Source organism: Bos indicus, chromosome 4 (genome assembly GCF_029378745.1).
Source record: "Bos indicus isolate NIAB-ARS_2022 breed Sahiwal x Tharparkar chromosome 4, NIAB-ARS_B.indTharparkar_mat_pri_1.0, whole genome shotgun sequence".
NCBI lineage: Eukaryota > Metazoa > Chordata > Mammalia > Artiodactyla > Bovidae > Bos > Bos indicus.
Genome location: NC_091763.1, coordinates 79,045,476 through 79,067,430, shown reverse-complemented (window position 1 = coordinate 79,067,430; position 21,955 = coordinate 79,045,476). Strand labels below are relative to the sequence as shown.

The 21,955-nt window shown below is 45.7% G+C and overlaps 1 protein-coding gene and 1 long non-coding RNA gene across 6 annotated transcripts in view; one reads left to right on the top strand and one right to left on the bottom strand.

The window, feature by feature from the left end:
• GLI3 (GLI family zinc finger 3) overlaps window positions 1–2,455 on the bottom strand; it is a 318,095-nt gene extending 315,640 nt beyond the window's left edge. For 2 of the 4 annotated variants that reach the window (XM_070788047.1, XM_070788050.1), the window contains exon 1: window positions 2,030–2,076. The gene's annotated coding sequence lies outside the window, so the exon portion shown is untranslated. Of the gene's footprint in view, window positions 1–1,506; window positions 1,638–2,029; window positions 2,077–2,323 lie in introns of those variants that run through there. The other 2 variants (XM_070788049.1, XM_070788048.1) reach the window with 2 other exon arrangements.
• On the top strand, window positions 1,047–18,278 carry LOC109557557 (uncharacterized). Of its 2 annotated transcripts, XR_011566284.1 has the most exons (8): window positions 1,047–1,277; window positions 3,212–3,417; window positions 5,096–5,160; window positions 6,441–6,480; window positions 7,381–7,478; window positions 8,626–8,764; window positions 10,253–10,304; window positions 15,281–18,278. It is a non-coding gene; the product is annotated as an uncharacterized lncRNA (long non-coding RNA). The 2 variants fall into 2 exon arrangements; XR_011566285.1 differs by lacking the exon at window positions 3,212–3,417.
• Window positions 18,279–21,955: the final 3,677 nt, after the last annotated feature.

Sequence of the window (21,955 nt, the reverse complement as noted above, 5' to 3'; positions counted from 1 at the left end):
TTCCACCAGACGCATATTTCAGGGATCTCAAAAATCTCCCAATTCTGTTCAAAATCATATTGGGAGGGAAAAGCTTAATTACTGCGCATTTCCAGCAAAGGGCTCTGGGGAGGAAAAGGGAGAAAGATAAAGGAGCGAAGAAAGGTGTTTTCTAAAACCAGTCTGGCTAATGCCACTGGCCAGGTCTCTGCACAGCGACCGACCCTCCATACCTCCGACTAACGGGACTCTTTTACTTGGAGATGCGGACGGTCCATCATTTCAAACTGAAATGGCAGCTGGAAAATGTGGAACAGCTGGCAGAGAGCTGGGAGAAAATGTTTTACATAAATATATGTACATATAAACTGGCAGAGGGCCACGAGCGCTGTACCCAAGGCCAGAATCTATCCGGGACTGCACACCACGGAGATGAGACCCCAGGGCGGGCGGGAGGAGTCGCCCGGAGGATGCCTCCCGCACAGTCTGTTTATGCGAGGTCAGCCAGGGAAGCGTGGGTCCAGCCGCTCTCCGAATGGCATCTCCTGAAGGAGGTGCCATCGCCAACTCCAGCACAAAGTTCAGGGGAGGATAAAAGGCCTGACTGTGCGGTGGTGCTTCGGCATCTGGCAATCTGCTTATAAGTCACTTCACAAACTCCCTAAGTTTGGGGTAAATATTTACTCCTTCTCCACCTCCTCCCGCCCATGTGCCCTCTGCAACTCCAGAAAGTAACTGTCCCCTGCAGAGTGATTCATACCCAACTCTGCTCGCTGAAAATGCGACCTCTTAAATGATCATTGCAGGCGCCACTGTTACCCACCTATACAGCCACCACCACCACCACCACCACCACCTCCGCACCACTCACTCCCTGCAGCTTCTAATACTTTTATTTCTTTTGTTGTCTTTCCCCTTACTTTCTTTCATTTTTTTTTTTTTAATGCTGTCTCTGGAAAGGAAAAGAAAGAATCCCAAATCATCCACAGATGGTACAACTTTCACTTTTCCTCTCTTAGGACGGAGGCGCGCCTCTTTCTCCCGGCTCACTCACACCCCACCCCCGATGGGAAGCGCAAGCTGGAGGAAGCCCCCGCCGCGGCGCTCCTCGCGCGCACCCACCTCACCGCCCGCCGCCTTCAGCGCCCGACCCTCGGGGGCTAGCGGAGTTCCTTTCAGCCCTCGGGAAAAGGAGTCGGGGCGAGGGGAGCAGTCGCCGCAACTGCTCCAAACTTCGTCCCCCGACCTCCCAACTCCGGGAGGTGAAATTCTCCAGCCCGTCTCCGGATGGCCGCCAGGTCAGACGCTGGGAAGGGGAGCATCACGAAGGAGGGAGCGAAGGGAAGACTGGTTCCGACGCCTTACCGGCGGCTCCCGAAATCTGGGCGCCTTTTGACAGCCATTTTCAGTTCCTCCCGCGCCCCCCGTCGGGGACTCCCCTCTCGACCCAGAGGCGCGGGCGCGGCCGCAGGAGCTGGCTCCCCGGTGCGGGGCCCAGCGAAACAAAGAACTTCGGGCGGGACGTACCTGCGGCGGCGGCGGCTGTCAAGTCCCCGAACTTCCCATAGACCCGCGTCCCGGGCGCGGGCGGGCGGCTCCGGGTTCCGCGCGGCCGCGGGCGGCTCGGGCTAAGGCAAGAGGCCGGGCAGGGCGCGAGGGTCCCCGGCGACGGGCATGGTGCGGCGCGGGCGGCCGCGGGGCGCGCGGGGAGGGAGGGTCGGGGCGGCGAGGGGGCGCGAGGGCGAGTGTGCGAGCGCGCCGGCGGCGGTGGCGGTGGCGTTGCCCCTGCCCGCTCCCGCCCGCTCGTGCGACTCCGGCATCGGTTTCAGGGATCGTGTAATCCGATCCCTTCTGACTCACAGGCCCTGAGTGACAGTTCTGATTTGGTTCACCCGCGGGAGGGAGGGGAAAGAGAAAGAAAGAAAGCCCCCACTGCGCTCCCCTCCTCGCATGCAACCGACTTTCTGGAAGAAGGTCCCATCCCGGCCTGGAAACCCGCGCGAGCTTGGAGGCTCCCCCAGTCCCTACCCGCGCAGCCTGCGCTACTCACGGGTGGAAAAGTTGTCCCTCGGCTCTGCTCTTCCCTCCCTCGCGCTCCCTCCTTCCCTCCTCTCCTCCTTTTCCTCCTCCTCCTCCCCGCGCTCCTCCTCCCCCAAGTTTTAACAGATGTTGCCGGACTCTCGGCTCGCGCTCGCGCTCCCTCTTCCTCCGCCCCCGCCCCCGCCCCGTCCCTTTTCTTTCTGCCACTCTCCGGCGGCGCGGTGGGGACGCGCCGAGCAGCAGGACGCCTGCCACCGCAGGGGGCGAAGTTGGGAAAACTTGGGAGGAGTGCGGCTCGCCTTACTTTTGCTTTCTCGCTCCTTCCTGGCCGCGCCGGGGGCCCGCGCTTCCCCACCCGCCGAGTCCCTGCTCCCGCAGTGGATCCCAGCGGCGACGCGGGCGGCTACGCGGGCGGCGGCGCGGAGGCGGCCCGGGCCGGGGTCGGGGGCTGCGGGGGGAGCCCGGGCGCCCCGAGCCACGCGCGCTCTCCCTCCCCGCCCTCCGCCTCCTCCGCCCCTCCCCGATCCTCTCACAGACACATTCAAGCCTGCTCCTCCTCTTCCCCCTCCTTGACCCCGCGCCCGCTCAGCGCGCCGAGGCCCCACCCACCCGGCTAAGGGAAGGGGGCCCTGGCGTGATGTCACCGCCGCCCTCCCCGCCCGCGCTCGCCCCGCCGCCCCCCACCCCAGCGCCCTGCGCGCCTGGGCAGCTTGTCCCAGCTCCCGTCGCCTTCCGCCCCGCCTCTCCGCTCCGCTTTCTCCCGGCTCCCAGTTTGGGCTCCCTTTTTCCTTCTTTTAAGGCCTCTCTGATCACAGCCACCCCCCTTCCCTCCTAGACTCTCCCTCTCCTTGTACATTTCCCCAGGCCAACCCTGAAACTCCCCTTCTCGCCTGAGGATGCTTTTGAAAGTTCAGGTTTTTCCTCCCCCCACCGACTCATCTGCCCTCGGAGCCAAATCTGGGAAGTGGGAGCTCCCCACTACGCAGCCTGCTATTCCCATGGGTTACTTTAGAAAGGACACAAAAACAAAGACCCCAGGCTTGGAGCCTGGACTCCAACGTGGTTTTCCCTGAGCTACCAGAGTGTCTCTGTCCCTGATTGATTTTCAGCGGCCCGTACCAGAAAAAAAAAAAAAAATTTATTTTCCCTCCATTCTCAACCAGACAGCCTGCATCCATCTGTTCCCTTTCAGTGTATCCAGCCTGGACCTGTAACCCAAACAAGGAGTTCCCAAGGGAGGAACAACGAAAGGAAAAGAAAACTCTGGTGGCATTCCCGAATCCATTCTTCCTGGGGTCATCTGAGATTCCGCCCACCCTCGGGTGGCCGCCCGCAGCGCCTCGGAGCTCAGGGTGCACTAGTGTTGACTCCTAGAGCATCTTTGACTGAAGGAAGAGCGTAGGTGGATGAATGATTAGCTATTATGATCTGAAGAGCATTTTGAGATTCACATGCTTAGCTGGAGAATTTTTTAAGGGAATTGGTGGTGGTATTCACTATTTGTTTCCTGGGACTTGTTGCTTATCTCAAAGATATCACAAAAGCAGACCCTGACTTAAGCTTTTATGGTAGAAGCAGTGGAGATAAAGGAGGACTGAAGGTCCCTATGAGCCATTTATTTTACAGTTTCTCTCTGTATTTCACCATGATTGGAAGAAAAAAAAAATCACTGACTCATCATTCAGAGCAGTAGCCTTAGGATTCAAGGGTGGTGGTCCCAGCTTCCCCTCACTAACTGGCCTCAGGCCCAGGAGGATTCTCTGAGCATCCACAGGCTCTGGGCTCATCTGTGGACTGGTGATAGGAAAACCAGGCCAGTCCGCATACCTCCCAGGATTTGAAAGAGCTTCCAAGGAGATAATGCATGTGAAAGTGGAAATGGATACAAATGCCTAAGAATTATATTATGCTCTTTCCCACATATACTTCAGCATCAGTCAATATTTTTTTGTATTCAAGTACTGCTTCTGCCTCAATCACATGAATGCAAATAATGCATCCCTGATAGCCTCCTCTGTTCACCCAATGGCAAAAAAAAAAGTAAAAAGGAGAACGACAGCCAATAAATCAACAACTGGAATAAACTAGATATTTTGACTTTTACTTAAAAGTCTAGCACATTTTGGATCATGAAGATTTTGATTCTCAGTTTTAAAAAGACAAGAACAAAGGAAAAGCAGCTCATTGTTCTCCTTATGCCCATCAGAATAGTTAAAAACAAGAGGAGAAATAAAGCTGGTGTCACCTGTGTGTCCCTGTGTCCTCACCTTAGGCTCTTGGCAGAAATGAACAGTTTTCTGCTTTAGTGATAAACACAGATGTGAGTGGGAACATTTTGCAGAAATGGTAGAAGAAATATAAAACAAGGGTTATCCTCATGTGAGTTAAATAATGCCATAACGCAAAGACTTTCAGTCTATATTAACAGAAAAATTCGTTATCCAAAAGGAAATCTTGTGTGGAATCCCTGCGTATAAAGGAAAGCCATCTCTAGTTGCGTTGGGTGGGGTCTCAAAGCCCAGCCCCTTAGCCATTCTCTTGTCACTCACTCCCTTTTTTTAAGAGCCCCTGAGACATCTCTAACAATCTTAAAGTCACCCTGAAACTCAATAATGTAACCTCCTTGCAATGATAAACAGGCACTTACAGATTTACAAGGTTTCTGAGATCACCCTTCCTCCATGTCTAAAACTCCAGCATTATAGATTCACTTATAGACAGCTTTCCCTCAGTTCCCTTTTCAAATGCAAAAAGTCCTAGGATATTTTAACATATTGTGTCTACAAAATACTTAAGTTTATAAGACAGTTCTTGTTGGTTTGTTTGCTTGTCTTTTGGCAAAAAATTGGATGAAGTAGGGGACTCGAAGATATTAGTATGAGTCTCCTAGGGCTGCCATAACGAAGGACTACAAACTGGGTGGCTTAGAGCATCAGATAGCCATTGTCTCTGGAGAGGGAAATGCAACCCACTTCAGGGAAATCCATGGACAAAGGAGCCTGGCAGGCTACAGTCCATGGGGTCGCAGAAGAGCCAGATACAACTTAGAGATTAAACAACATCCATTGTCTTACAGTTCTAGAAGCTAGAAGTCCAAAGTCAACGTCTCAGCAAGGCCATACTCCTTCTGAAACCTCTAGGGTAAGATCTTTCCTTGCATCTTCCTAGCTTCTGGTGGTTATCTGTCAACCCATGGTGTTTCTTGGTTTGCCACTGCTTCACTCTAACTTCCGACTTTATAGTCATATACCATCCTCCTTTTGTTTTGTTTTGTTTTTTTTTTTCTCTCTCTCTCTTTCCTCTTCCTAAGGGCACCAGTCATAGAAGGGGGTGACAGAGGATGAGATGGTTGGATGGCATCATCGACTCAATGGACATGAATTTGAGCAAACTCCAGGAGATGATAAAGGACAGGGAAGCGTGGCATGCTGCAGTCCATGGGGTTACTAAGAGTCAGACACGACTGGGAGACTTCACTTTCATTTTTCACTTTCATGCATTGGAGAAGGAAATGGCAACCCACTCCAGTATTCTTGCCTTGAGAATCCCAGGGACGGGGGAGCCTGGTGGGCTGCCGTCTCTGGGGTCTCACAGAGTCGGACATGACTGAAGCGACTTAGCAGCAACAGCAAACTGAGTACATCAGCAACAACCCCGTTTCCAAATCAGATCACATTCTGAGACTCCAGGAGTTACAGCTATAATATATCTTTTGGGGGGGAACACAATTCAATCCATAAAAATACTGAAAACAACAAAGCAGGATAAAGGGTCCGCAACTGAGAGGACAAAGAATGAAACCGAGAACAAACCTTGCATGCTCCTCTGGTTTGTTTTTTTTTTTTTTTGGCTGCAGTGCGTTTTCGTTGCTGTGTGTGGACTTTCTCTAGTTGCAGTCCATGGGCTTCTTTCTCAGTGCAGTGACTTCTCTTGTTGCAGAGCACAGGCTCAGTGGTTGAGGCCCTCAGGCTTAGTTGCCCCACAGCAGGTGCCCCCAGACCAGGAATCAAACCCATATCCCCTGCATTGGCAGGCGGATTCCTAACCACTGAACCACCAAGGAAATCTACTCTGTATTTTTTTGCCCTGTCTCATGTGCTTATCCATAATGACTGTTCTTGCTTTCGCTACTACAGCTCTTCCATCTCTCTTCACAGTAATTTATTAATTATTGGGAAATTCCAAGTACAAGTTCGTGTGTACTGATAAGCTCCCAGCTGCAAGTGACAAAATTCCAACTCAAATTGGCTTAAGTTAAAGGGGAGGTGGGTGTTTTGTTGACTGAAAAGTCCAGGAGTGTGTAAGTAGAGTTCAAATAAGGCAGGACCTAGAGCCTCAAACAATGTCAGCTGAGTTCTATTTTCCATCTTTCAGCTAGGCTTTATGCACATTTCATGATACAGCTTTTTTTTTTTTTTTAGGCTACCAAGGGCAGTGGCCAGAGGCATAGTTGCATGCCAGGTAAACAGCACAAGTCCTCTATAAAGCCCAACATGATGCCACCATATTCTTCCTCCTTTCCTGTAAATGTGAGACTGTCACCTTTTGCCCTGCTCCCTTTCTGTATATGCAGGACTCTCACCTCTGCTTCAGTTGACCAGTGTAGGGCTGCCTACTGGGAGGTAATGCCTTCAGGACACCATCTTCTGGGGCATTCTCAGTACTCTGAAGTCAGTACATCCCATATCTGTGTGAGGAGAAGGATTTTCTTGTTTTTTGAAGTTATACTTGATCACAAGGCTCTTAATATTTTGTCCTCATATATGAATATCTTGGACTTCCTTGGTGGCTCAGTGGTAGAGAATTTGCCTGCCTTGGGACAATCCCCTGCAGAAGGAAGTGGCAACCCACTCAAGTATTTTTGCCTGAGAAATTCCATGGACAGAGGAGGCTGGCAGGCTACAGTCCATGGGGTTGCAAAAGAGTCAGATACAACTTAGCCACTGAACAACAACATGAAGATCCTACCAATTTCCTTTTCTGAAAATAGCTCAAGGATTCATACCTTTTTCATCCCCAGACTCAAGATAATAAATTCTCATAATGAAAGTATAACCCTTTGCCTCCATAGCCCGATGTGCATGCATTCACCCATGTATCCATCCATCCATCCATCCACCTACCCACCTACCGACTCATTCACCTGTGTTGGTTCACTGTTGGCCCAAGCCTATCCGCCACATACTGTGCACACTTACGGTGAGTTATTTCCCAGGAGGCTTCTCAGTCTGGCATGCAAATAGACTCCTTGCAGACAACACAGCCCATCCACCCAACATTTCCAAATGTTTCTGAATTCAGTAGAGAACACAGCCTAACACTGAAACTAGGATGTTTAACATCTGTCTGTATGTCTTTCAGACGTTTGTAGGTGCCAGTTAAGGATTCTCACCACTTTGAAAAATGGTGGGAATGGAAATACTATACGGGCTGCATTTGAGAACCAGACTGCAAAGACAGTAAGTGTTTTTCTATCCCACCATGCTCCCCTCAACTGACCTACCCCACCCTACCCCTCCCCCACACACACACACACTCCAAGTGGAAGCAAATGGAAAAGGCAGACCTCCCTCCCAACTAGGAAGCTCTAACTTGGGCAATCTCATGTGAGTTTGAGGAGAGGGGAAACTTGGCCCCTGGAAGGAGGCAAAGCAGACAGAGCAAGAATCAGAGTTTTAGATCCCATGGTCACCCATAGCTTCCTAAAGTGCTCTCTTCTGGATTCTCCCCCAGGGCCATGACAGCCGATTCCTAGACTGAACAGATTTGATGGCCTAAGGGCAGCTTTGACTCTTTTGGGTTTCCTGCTGCCTCCTCGCATTTTCTGGACATCATGTTTCTGCACGCCCTGCACCTACCAGTGTGTCTGTTAGGGGGGAAGTACTGAGGGTCCAGGCAGACCCACCAGCCACACTCATGTCCGGGGAAAGGAAACCCTCCCTGAGTTGGCCCAGAGTGGACAGCCCAAGCTTCCCCACGCTGACTGGCCACTTGCCAAGAGGGAGAATGTTGTAAAGTGCATCACACAGGTGCCCTCCGGAGGGTCTCTCACTCAGCACCCGCATAACTTATTCTTGCATCTTCCTGGAACATTGGGATTATAAATGTAACCCAGATGTGGGCTGCTTCCCTCTTCACCTTGGAGATGTTGCTATAATTGGCTTGGACCTCAGCCAATACCACAAGTTGGGAAGACCTAAAGCCCTCCCTTTGGATCTCAACAAGTTCAGAGACCCCCTGTGGATGCTGCCTGACACCACCCCTTACTCCACCCTCAAACCCCTGCCCGATCCACAGGAAACCCACCCACAGCAGGCAAGGGGTGAGCTTGTAGATTTCACTGATGGTTTGGGTAGCTCAGGGGTGAGTTTTTCTCCCTCCCTCTCTTTCAAAAATAAAACAAGTTTTTCTCTGCCTCAAACAGAGCAGTTTAGTGACCAACATCTGTTTCTTGAAGTCTCACCTTCTTTTCCTAGGAGGATATTCCCGTGACACCCTGATTTCACTTCCTTTTCCATTTCTTTGCCCAGGATCTGCTCTGCTACCTTTGTCTTAAGCTCCGATCTACCTGGCAGCAAAGCTCAGGACTTTTTTTTTTTTTTCCAGCTGCACCAAGCCATATGTGGACTCTTAGTTCCTCAACCAGGAATTGAACCCACACCCTCTGCATTAGAAGCTCAGAGTCTAACCACTGGACCATCAGGGAAGTCCTGCCCAGCACTTTTTGAGTTTCCATAGAGTTAAGGTAACAAACAGTGGTCCATGGGACATGTTGCCTATCGATGCCTATTATTTACTGGGCATAAGTACATTTTGTCCTGGACTCTTCATTTTGCCACAGCCCCCACACCTCCCCCATTGCCTTATAAACTTGTAGCTACACATGTTTGCATCATCTGTCTCATTCCTGAAAACATTTTGAATTTGCTGCTTTCTGACCTTAAATAATTCACTGACACAAATTGTGGGTTTTACTGAATCTTTTTATAAACAGGCTGCAAAAGAGGGATGCAACATCAAACATATCATAGAAAATACCTCCAACATTTTCCTCTAAACTTTCTGTCCTTCCTTTGTCTCTGACTGTACCCCTGCTACATTATTTTATCTTCTCCTGTCCTGTGCCCAGCCCCACCGATTCCCCTTTTCTTAGAACAATCCACTTCTGCGCTTCTAAATGGGGTGTCCTGAGAGATTCCAGGATCCATCTCTCTTAGAAAGTGGCTTAAGGCATCCATACAGCTCAGGAGCTCATCTTAACCGTTACAGTCTTTCACCCTAATCTTTCACATACACACCCAGCAACTTGTCAGTGTATTTTCCTCCAAACAAGTATGAGAAATTTCTATGAGGAGGAGTTTTGGTAAATAACAGTTTCTGTATTTGCTCCATAAGAAACTGAAAAAATCAAGACCACACACCTGGGAATGTAATAAAGAATTGGAATATTTCAAGAAAAGATGAAAAGCAGTGGTCATATGCTTGAGAAGTATTGTACTCGTAGAAAGAGGGCCCTCCCCCACCTTAGTAACTGTGGGGTTCAGAGGAGGAGCTCTGAGATCAAAGGAAGAGGTTAACATGAGTTGATGATGGGGACTTCCCCAGTGGTCCAGTGGCTGAGACTCTGTGCTGGCAATGCAGGGGGCCCAGGTTCCATCCCTGGTCAGGGAACTAGATTCTGCATGCCACAGCTAAAGATCCCACATGCAGCAACAAAGACCCGACACACCAAATAAATAAATTAATCAAATAAATATTTCTAAAAAACCATGAATGGTGATGAGGAGAACAATGGGATCTGACTCCCCAAATAGCAGCAAGGTCAGCCAGGAGCAGAACTGTTGTGGTGGTATAGTCATTAAGACGTGTCCTACTCTTGCGACTCCATGGACTGTAACCCGCCAGGTTTCTCTGTCCTTGGAATTCTCCAGTCAAGAACACTTGAGTGGTTTGCCATTTCCTTCTCCAGGGGATCTTCCCGATCCAGAGATCAAACCCATACACTGCCAGCAGACTCTTCACCGACTGAGCTAGCAGAGCTGTTAGAGCAGAGCTTATGGTGGCCGTGGGAGAATGTTCATGAACCAGAAAGTGTGGGGCCTCAGAGAGCCTAGCAGGGGATGGGAAGAATATAGAAGCTCTCTGTCCCGTTAGCCCAAAAGCTGAGAGCTCAGAGCCAGAGACTACTTGTATGCCTTTGTTATTGAAACTCCACGTTCATTGGCTCTTTCAGGGTCCACTGTGGCTGAGGAGGAAAGCACAGTTCTCTATACAGAAGGTAGAAGGTAGGACTGTCTCCCTCTCTGCTCATTTCTCTCTCTCTCTCTTTATCTCTCTCTCCATCGCTTTCTCTGCCTATGCGTAACTGGAAACTATTGTTTGGCTTTCTATAACTAAAACTAACAGTCTCACTTCTTTGGGGCTTTCCTATTAGTCAGAAGCATACAAGACAGAACAGCCCTGGATGTAAATCCACCATCACTAGCTTTGTAACTTTGCCAAGTCAACTCACTCAGTTTGCCCATCTGTAAATTGGAAACAATGACATTCATTTCCCAGAGTTTTTGTGAGAATGAAATGAGATGGTGGATTATAAAGGGCTGGGCCTTTTGTCTGGATTAAGAAATGCCTAGAAAAGCAAATTTCCTTTGTTCCTATTTTTTTATGCCAGCTCCATGTTACTAGTCACAGCTTTTTCACACTCAGTAAGGAAGACCCTTGGAAGGCAGAGGTTTAAGAGGTCCTTCTTTCTCCGAATACTTAAACCTCTGATCTACCTAACCTATAAAAGTATGACTTGTGTTGAACAGTTTTTTTTTTTAACTAAAATATACAAAGTCACAAAAGTACTTTAACAAAGGGCTCTTGGGAGAAAAATTTCTCACCCCAAAAAACAATCTGCCAGTTCCAAAAAACGTGCTGTTCTGCCATTCCCACAACTGTTTAGAAACCATTTACCACCATGTCATTCAAAACCAACAAAGACCCATAGCACCTGGCCCTTGCCACTCTAGGTTTTTCTTTATATAAACCCATCAACAGGCCTGGCCTGCAGGATGACTCTGCAGGCAAGGCTCAATGAAAAGGTGAGGTTTCTTTGCTAGTTCGGACTGCTTACACCTGAGGGACTCTGACTGATTCTCTGTTCAGTCATTTACTCATTCAACCAACATACACTGAGCATGTGCTATGTGACAGGCTGCCCAAGCCACTGGGCATATGGCAATGAGCCCACAGTCACATTTCTTTGTCCTCACAGAGGGGACCATGAAGGACAAGAACAGGGTGGTATGTGACAGATATCGGGGTGGGGAACCTGCCGTAAATGGAGGAGCCACGGGGGGCCTCTTTGAGGAGGTGACTGGGGCTGAGATCCAAGGATGCAGAGCAGTGTTGAGTCTGGCAGCATGGTCCAGGCAGAGGAAGGCCAAGGAAGTAGCATGGCTGAAGGCTGGGGGTAGGCAGAACTTCCAGATTCCAGGACAGAAGGTTAGTGTTGGTTTTGCTTATATTCCACTTGATCCAGGAAATTAATCCTGCAACCTTAGGTGATGTCAAGCAGGGTTTCAAGGTACTGGTTTTAAAGTCATGTTATTATAATGAAGTGTGCTTTTATGCTTAGCTCATAATTTTACTCCTACATGAATTAAGAACCACACACTGCATTTATTTTTCTTCCCTTAAAGTTTCACATCACATTTGAAAGCATTGATTCTACATATTCCTTTGGTTCCCAAGATACCATGGAGAGAAACATATGCTCTCCTTACTTACCATTTGATATACCGAATAAAAAATATTCATTCTGCCCACTTCTTAAGCTCCACCAATATTAGATATGTTTTAGAACAGAAATATACAAGGTTACATGTGGTATCTATCTGTGGAGCACATTTCAAAGAGAGGCACGCCAACAAGCACATTTGTATGAAGGCTGTAAAATAAAATCAAGTTTGAGCCTGAAATACCAATGCACCACAGTCTTAGTTTCTTGTTAACTTGAATTAACAGTGCTTGCACTTCTGCGGTCTGATTTCATCTACACCCGAAGATGAAGTGGAGAATTGAGTAAATTATATGGGCCAGGCAATAAGGCAAAAAGTAGTTAGTTAGCCTGGATTATCCGGATTCTGGTCTTATCAGAAGGTTGCATCAGAAAGCCAGAATAAAACATCTTTCTTTTTACAATTATTAAATAATCAGAATGTTGATTGGAAAGGTGCTGGGGAGATAGGCATCATGGTTAGTCTCCCAAAGAAGGAGCCAGGCCATGAAGAATTCATTTAGGAATTCATTTGCCCAAATAAGAGAAACCTGGGCAGTAATTAAATTCCTGTATTTTTCTCAAGGGCTTCCCTGATGGCTCAGTAGTAAAGAATCCGCCTGCTAATGTAGGAGATGCGGGTTAGATCCCTGAGTCAGAAAGATTCCCTTGGAGAAGGAAATGGTAACGCACTATGGTATTCTTGCCTAGAAAATCCCATGGACCTAGGATCCTGGCAGGCTACAGTTCATAGGGTCACAAAAGAGTGAGACATGACTTAGCAACTAAACAACAAGTTTCACAAACCCAAATCGATCAGCTTGGACAAGACACCTTTCACAATAAAGATTCTGTTAAGGACAGGTTTCAAGGTTTTTAGAAACTACCCCTTTATTTTGTATTGTCAATTATACCATGCTCTGGAGCAGGAATGGACACAGACACTGATGTTTCCCAAGGGAAATGATTCATGTCCCAGAATCACAACCCTCAGTTCCAGCATGCTTTCCAAGAGCCTTCACAAAGAGTCTACTGGCTTATCATGGACTGGGCGTTCCCATTCTTATCTCATTGCCACAAGATTCCAGTTATAGAAGTAATAGAAGGAAAGAATTTAGTCCACCTACTTGTCATCAAGTCAACCTATTTGCTTTCAAGTCAATACTGAAGCTGTCTTACATTTAAACTTGTTTGGTGTTGGTGACAAAGCTTAGGTTCAAAGAATCAAAGTCAATGTTAGTTCTGTCTCTTCTTGCTGCTGCTAAGTCACTTTAGTAGTGTCCAACTCTGTGTGACCCCAGAGATGGCAGCCCACCAGGCTCCCCCGTCCCTGGGATTCTCCAGGCAAGAACACTGGAGTGGGTTGCCATTTCCTTCTCCAATGCACGAAAGTGAAAAGTGAAAGTGAAGTCGCTCAGTCATGTCCGACCCTCAACGACCCCATGGACTGCAGCCTACCAGGCTTTTCCGTCCATGGGATTTTCTAGGCAAGAGTACTGGAGTGGGATGCCAGGTGTTTTTGGGCAAACTACTCAACTCCTCTGATCTGCAGCTTCCTAGCGGTTAAATGGAATCCTTTGACTTTATAAAAGTATTTAGGAAATTCAATAAGATATTTATTTCCTGTCTGCCACAGAGGCCTTCAACTTGATTTCTTTCCTCGCCTTTTAAAAAGATACTTAGAGTAATTCCAGCGTAGGAACTCAATAAACATGTCTTAAATAAGTAAAATAGATAGATGAAAGATAGACAGATGATAGGTGGACAGATAGAAGATATGTGATAGACAGTTGATAGGTATAGTTAGATAATTGATAAGTATATAGAGCGCCATGAGAAGAGATAGATTATAAGACAGTCCAATGGCTTAAATCAAAAAGGGTAAGTCATCCAGAAGTGTAATCTCCAGGAAGAAATAAAGCAGATGACCTTCAGAGCATCTCTTATCTCTAGGTTTGTCTGTGCTTTGGCCAGAGTGTCTTGCTGAGAACAGAGTTTCTCCAATCACAGGGTAGAACACGTGACCTCGGATGGGAAGAGAAGATTACCACTTGTGGCTTCAGATTCTAGAGAGGGGATGACTGTCTATCTCAGACACATTTGAAAAATCCCATGGGATGAACCCAATAAACCTAAATGTAGGAATTAGGACTTGGTGATTGATTTGCTTTGTAGGGAGCGAGGAGAATGCAGCCTGATTGACACTTCCTCATAACAATAATGAGATGATGGCACTAATTTCATGTAAGGTACATGATTGAAGGGCTTGTGATGGTAGAGATAAGGGGAGCTGTGGGAGGCAGTGGTAAAGTGTGAATATGTTCAGTTCAGTTCAGTCGCTTAGTCTTGTCCGACTCTTTGCAACCCCATGAACAGCAGCACACCAGGCCTCCCTGTTCGTCACCAACTCCAGGAGCCTACCCAAACTCATGTCCATTGAGTTGGTGATGCCATCCAACCATCTTATCCTCTGTCGTCCCCTTTTCCTCCTGCCTTCAATCTTTCCCAACATCAGGGTCTTTTCAAATGAGTCAGCTCTTCGCGTCAGGTGGCCAAAATATTGGAGCTTCAGCTTCAACATCAGTCCTTCCAATGAACGCCCAGGACTGATTTCCTTTAGGATTGACTGCTTGGATCTCCTTGCAGTCCGAGGGACTCTCAAGAGTCTTCTCAAACACCACAAGTCAAAAGCATCAATTCTTCAGCGCTCAGTTTTCTTTATAGTCCAACTCTCACATCCATACATGACTACTGGAAAAATCACAGCCTTGACTAGACAAACCTTTGTTGACAAAGTAATGTCTCTGCTTTTTAATATGCTGTCTATGTTGGTCATAGCTTTCCTTCCAAGGAGTAAGCATCTTTCAATTTCATGGCTGCAGTCACCATCTGCAGTGATTTTGGAGCCCCCCCCCAAAAAACTGTCACTGTTTCCATTGTTTCCCCATCTATGTGCCATGAAGTGATGCAACCAGATGCGATGATCTTAATTTTCTGAATGTTGAGCTTTAAGCCAACTTTTTCACACCCCTCTACTATGATATTTCAAGTTTGAAGTGTGTGTGGTAATAAGAGTGAAATAGAGGATACTAGATTTATAAACGTGGAGTTTGGGAGAAGAGAGTGGACAAATTTGAGCCATACCTTCCCTCCCTCCCTTTTAAAAATATGGTATGTAGCTTTTTTGAGGTCTCTATAGTTTTGACCAGGTTTATTGCTTAGAATTTGGTCTATCCCAGGCATATAATTGTAAAAACAAAAAAGTTGGATTTGAAAGGTTAACAGAAAGATTCATTTGGGAATTTGGGATATTGATTTCTTGGACCAATGACTTATATGCTAATATTTTCTTTAATATAGTCTAAGTACAGCCTAGTATAATCTAAAATTATTTGCATCATACACTTTGACTGATTTGGTTAAGTGGGTTTTACAGAGGGCTTTTTTTTTTTCAAATTTAGGGGTTAGTGCAGTGGCTAACGTTGTTTTGTTTTGCAGGCATCATTGACAAAGAATTTAGAGGTGGTTGGTAGAGGCGAGAAAATGAACATTCTAGCCTGCATACTCATGTTGGGACAAGACGGTGGAGTAGAAGGACCTTGGGCTCATCTCCTCATAAACTGCATTCTGCAACCACTGAATTGATGTTTGATGTCCTTCCTCTATGCCCCCAGCTGCACAGGGCTGGTGGCAGTTCTAGCTTGCAAACAAAGTCCCCCAGGACTGATGTGTACTACTTGGTGTGGGTTTCCAGACTACTTCTTGATTAAGAACTTCTAACCGTGATCTTGCATAATCATCACCTAATGTATTGAGAGGCTACACGTCTCATCCAACAACAGACATCCTTAGATCTCAGCAGGGGAACGAAGCAAATGACATTACAGAAAGAAAGAATGCAGAATATTCCATTTTTTTTCAGCTTGTTACCAGATTTCTGCATCTTCCATCGTTTCCACTGAAATTTGTTGCCGTGACCTGGTACTTAATGTTATGATTGGTTGTTATGAAACTCAAGTATTAGAATGGGGTTAAAAATTGTTGACATTGCATTGGGCAAAGGCTACAGAACACTTCCACTGTGTAGCTCAGCTGTTTCCCCAGGGAAAACAGGTATAACATGTTCCAATTTGGAGCCCCAGCTCTGGGCAGACTTCCTCTAGAAGATTCTCTTGACAGACTGTTCTGTAATCATGACCACTCTGTCTAAAGGAAGGGAACAACACAGCGGCAATACACATCTAAATGTGAACTTGCCATAGGTAGGATTACAGTTGTACTTCTGAATCTTCCCAGCTGACCACCAATCAGAATAGACCCAGAGCTCTGAAATACTCGTCTGAGAGACACAATGTGTTTTTGTTTCAATATCTAGATCCACATATAGGTCAATAGATAGAACACTCTGGAAAAATGACTCAACATTCTTATCGTCAATTACTAGAAGTATATTATTTAACTAAAAAAATAAGTGCCGATTTAAAACTTCTACCAGTATACATGTTAGTCTTTTCCAAAAGACCCTCAAATCTCAAACTGGTAATAAACTATAGAACGATAAAAGTTTCTACAGTTTTTCTCTCAATGCATCCCTGGAAATCTTCTTGAGAATCAAATCATCATAAAGTTGCTCATATTTTCCTAGAGGGACAATGCCATAATTGGGAGTTGAGATATTGACTAAGTGTTTGGAGTCAAATAAATCATAAATATGGCCACTGATCTACCATAAATGCAAAGTCATAACTGCTATAAACCTCAGTGATCAGTTAACATTTTAAAATTATGTTCTAAGTCACAGAGGCCCATCATTTTATGACTGTAGGAGACCTTTGGGATTATCTTGTCCAGCCCACAATTTGGAGATAAGGAAATTTAAATCAAAGATGATTAAGTGATTTGATTAATGTAGTTAGGAGAAGAGCCAGGATCACAGCTCCATCTTTCCCCTCTTCTATGTTCATCCCCAGAGACACTCTGCAAAATCAAACATGCAAATACCGATGAGAAAGGGGAAACATATGAGGATGGAAACACAGAGGAGACGGAAAAGCTATTTTATCATCCATGCCACCTAATATTAGTATTTTTATTATCGTAAAATATTAATTTGACATCTGTTTCATAATTCTGTTATCCTCTGCATTTAGAAGAATATTTTAGGGGACCAAGTGATTCCTTTTTCTGCTTCTTAATCAACTTTCCTAAATGACTACAGACTTTCAAAATCACTCCCTGAGAACAGGGGCTGGCAAACCTTTTTTTGTAAAAGATCAGATAGTAAATATTTCAGACTTCTCAGGCCACACAGTCTGCGTAACTTTTCTACTCTGCAGCCAGAGACAACAATAAAAGAATGGGTGGGACTGTGTTCCCGTAAATCTATTTATGGATGCTGGCATTTGAGTTTCATATAGTTTTTATTATTTTCATGTGTCACAAAGTGCTATTCTTCTTTTGATTTTTTCCCAACCATTTAAAAAGAAAAAGCCCTTCTTAGCTTGCAGTTGTACCAAAACAGGGAGAGGGCCAAATTTGGCTGTGTTTGCTAACCTGTCTTATTGGGGGAAAAGGGGCTGAGGGTTCTAATTAAAGAACTGTTCTTTCAATTTGGTGCAGCCATTGTGGAAAATGGTATGGAGTTCTCCAAAACAACAGCTAGAACTACCAAATGACCCAGCAATTCCGCTCCTGGGTATGTATAACCCCCTCAAAAGAAAAAAACTCTAATTCAAAAAGATATATACACCCCAGTGTTCACTGTACCACGTTTACAATTGCCAAGATGAAGAAGAAACTGAAGTTTCCACCAACAGATGAATGCGTAAAGAAGATGTGGTGTGTGTATATATATATATATACACACACACACACACATATACATACACACACACACACACACACACACACACCGTGGAATATTACTCAGCCACAAAAAAGAGTGAACATTTTGCCATTTGCAGCAGTCTGCAGATGATCTTGGAAGGTATTATGCTAAGTGAAAAAAGTTAGACACAGAAAGACAAGTAGCTTATGATCTAACTTATATGTGAAATCTAAAAAATACAAGAAACTAGTGAATACAACAAAAAAGTAGACTCACAGATATAGAGAACATACAGTGGTTACCAGTGGGAAGAAGGAAGGAGGGAAGGGCAATATAAGGACGGGAAAGTGGGAATTACACATTATTGGCTCAAGGATGTATTGTACAAAATAGGGAATAGAGCCCAAACTCTGTACTAACTGTAAATGGAAAGTGACCTTTAAAAATTGTATTACATTTTTAATGCAAAATAAATATAAACAAGCAAATAGATAAAAGATATTCTTTTAAAATGTACTTTGGGATTGTTACTTAACTTTTCTGTGTCTTTGTCTGGAAATGCAGGGGTCCCCACCTATTTCATAGGGTGGCTTTGAGGCCTGAGTGAGATCAGATTAGATCAGATCAGATCAGTCGCTCAGTCGTGTCTGACTCTGCGACCCCATGAATCGCAGCACACCAGGCCTCCCTGTCCATCACCAACTCCCGGAGTTCACTCAGACTCACGTCCATTGAGTCAGTGATGCCATCCAGCCATCTCATCCTCTGTCATCCTCTTCTCCTCTGCCCCCAAGTGAGATAACAGATGCTGAATAAATGTTAAAGCCCTTTCTTGCTGCTTGCTCTTTTAACTCTTATACAAGTATACACACACATGCACACACACACACTTTTTTTTTAGTGAGTTTCTTTCCTTCCATTTATTTCCTTCTTTTCTTTCTCAGTTACCCGATGGCACTGAAGTACGTAAAGGATCACATAAGACCCATTTGTGAAAATCAGTGTTCTAGTTGGAAAGTCAGTCTTCTCTGTCCTGCCGACCCACTTGTTTTACCTTTGCTATTTTCACTCCTGAAAATAAAAACAAAACAGTCCCAACAAACTGCAAACAAAAAACCCTGACATATTCAGGAGTCCAAGTGTAGGAAACAGTAGATATGTGAACTTGGGTGACTTGTGAACGCAAGAACAGGAAAGTTGTGGGGAACATATACTGCATTAAGGGAGCAGGACTCCAATTTGCTGAACACATCCGAGTCCAGAACTTTCTGAAGCTGTCACCTGGGAGTCATCACCATGCTGAGAGATTTGGTCCAGCCCTTGCTACCCTTTTTCAGGCCTTGGCTCAGAGCCCAACTTAACTGACCTCCATGCAGCTGGACCAATGATACTCAGATGCCTCATCTGTTGAATGGGCATCAAGAAATTCCACTGAGGTATAGCCCAGCCTGTGGTCAACACCAAAGTTCCCAAGCTTTATTCTGACCCACGGACAATTCTGGAGGAGACAGAACATCACAAAAGGGCAGCTGGATGAGTTTTCATGGAAAAAATGAAGGATGCTATTTTTCTCAACATGAAGGCTAAATAGGAAGTTAGGACTGAGGGAATGAGGAGGAAAATTTTATGGATGCTTGGCTTTGTCATCAGAGTTCTAAATACCTGTTAGAAAAGTCACCTATCTTCTTCTTGTCTTCTGGGGTCATTGCTATGAAACAGCACAGAATGGGATTCTTCCATTGGGCATTCATTCATTAATTGGCTTTTGGGTACTAGACCCCATGGCAGGCACTGGGAATTCACAAGCTAATGCAACAGTTGCTACTCTGAAGGACCTTGCTCTTATGAGGTGGGGTAGACAATAGACAAGACAATGAAAATTACCATGGACCTTGCCAAGTGCTATAATGGGGGTGATTCTGTGGGCTCCATGAGCTCCTAAAAGAGTGGTAGCCTAGGCAGGGTGGACACGAAAGGCTAGCCAGAGAAAATGACATGTCAGCTGAGGTCATACCTAAGGTTGAGTATGACTCAGCCAGGCAAAGACTTCCCTGGTGGCTCAGACGGTAAAGCATCTGCCTATAATGCAGAAGACCCGGGTTTGATCCCTGGATTGGGAAGGTCCTCTGGAGAAGGTAAAGGCAACCCATTCCAGTACTCTTGCCTGGAAAATCCCATGGACGGAGAAGCCTGGCGAGCTACAGTCTGTGGGGTCCCAAAGAGTTGGACTTAACTGAGTGACTTCACTTTTACTTTTAGCCAGGCAAAGGCAGGATAAGGCAGGGCAGAGAGGAGAAAGTGGAAGAGAGCAAGAAACACAGCTGGCATTTCTGGGGCATTTACTATTAATATATGCTTGGTATCCGTCTGAGCTGTTTACTACCTCAATTACGTGGCAATTGCTAGTATGATGCCCTTTTCACATGATAAAACAGAGAAGTAAGGTTGCTGGTTTAGTGCCACACAGCAATCAAGTGGCAAACCTGGGATTTACATCAGGCATACTGGTTCCAGAGCCTTAGCTCTTAACCACTACACAGATGGTAAGAAGATGGTAAGAGAGCATATGGGGACTTCAGAAGTAACTTCAACTTATCTAGTACGGTTGACTGGGGCCATAACTAGGACGTCAGTGCATCTTAAAGTGAACACCCTTCACACAGAAATAGTGCAGAGAGAGGGTCTTCAATCTTCTCATTGTATACACACAAGAAGTGACCATTAGTTCAATAAAATTTGGGGGTATGTATATGATGCTTGATGAAAATTACTTACGTTTTGTTTATATTATATAATTATGACTGGAAAAATAAAAAGTATTAAGAAGATATTAGCATAGAATCTATGTAAAAGTTCTAAAATCTTTTCAACATTCTTTTAGGGGGTGAAAATCTTGATCTTTCTTCCACCAAGATAATTTTTTAATAACTGATTTTGTGTTTCAGATGTCTGCAAGGCCCTCTACTCAGGAACTTCTCATGTGCATTTCTTTGGAGTCCTGATAGTGACCATCAACAGAAAATTTGTTCACACCAACAAGTCATAAGACATTTTTAGATCTTTTATTTTACAACCATTCAAAAAGGTATGAAAGTTGAAATCGCATTGAGATATCTAAGAGGGCTCCTTTTTCTTCCATGGACAAAGGTGAAAGTGAGAATGGATTCCCAAAGCAGGCAAAACCGTGGTAATAAAGCATGTCAGAACACTGACGAAGCTTGAGTTAGCACAAGGCACATGAGGTGTCACAGGGCCACCTGGTAGCCATCTGAGGTGCCTGAAAGGATGGTGACAGCAGCCACCACTGGACAGATGTAATCGCTTAGATACAGACAGAGCTTTCTGCCTGAACTCCTCTGCAGCCCTGCGACTCAACCCTCAGCACCTTGGGCTGCTGGCCACGCCCCTGGTGTACCTGGTATCTCCTGGAGCACCTTGTCTGCAATGCAGAGTGACGCCCCCTGCAGCTGCTACTGAGATAAACATCAAGGATCAGGGTGTCATCACATGGTCCAGCCCAAGTTAGGCCTCCCCACTCCCACTATGGGACAGGAGTATGACATCAGACTGGCTCTGCCTCGCTCTCAAGAGCCCTGGACAAAGCTACTCACAGCCCGAGGGCACCAGTCTGGCTGCCTCCTGGCCAAATGAACTGATGTCTGGTGGCACCTCTGCAGTTCATTTGTAGCTCACCAACTGGGAAGTTCTAAATTAAATAGTGCTTAAGTATGAAGGCTCTGGAGCCAGATAGCCTGGACTGGAATCCTAGTTTCTCCTCTACCCAGCTCTGTGTCTTTAGGGTGAGTTAATCAGCATTTCTTTTTTCCCTGCTTTCTCATCTGTAAGCTCATAGTCTTTGTGTATGGGGCTTCCCAGGTGGTTCAGCAGTAAAGAACCTACCTGCCAATGCAGGAGCCGCAGGAGATGTGGGTTTGATCCCTGGGTTGGAAAATCCCCTGGAGGAGGGCATGGCAACCTACTCTAGTATTCTTGCTGGATAATCCTATGGACAGAGGAGTTGGTAAGGATGTGGGGAGGATCCTAGGGTAAGGAAATCACATCTCCAAGGCTTTCAGGCAGGAAAGAATTTGGTGTATGGAATAAAGAGACCCATGGGCTGAGCATATGAGCATGCATAGGTAAGAGTGGCCTATGGTAGGGCTAGAGAAACAAGCAATGGTCAGATCTTGCAAGGCCCTGTTGGCCACCTGGAAGAATTCCATTTTTTTAATATTTTAACTTTTAATTCCAATTTTTAAAGTTTATCTATTTATTTTTAATTTATTTTTTAAAGATCTAATTTTATTTGTATTTAAACTTTTTGTCTGCATGGCATGTGGATCTTA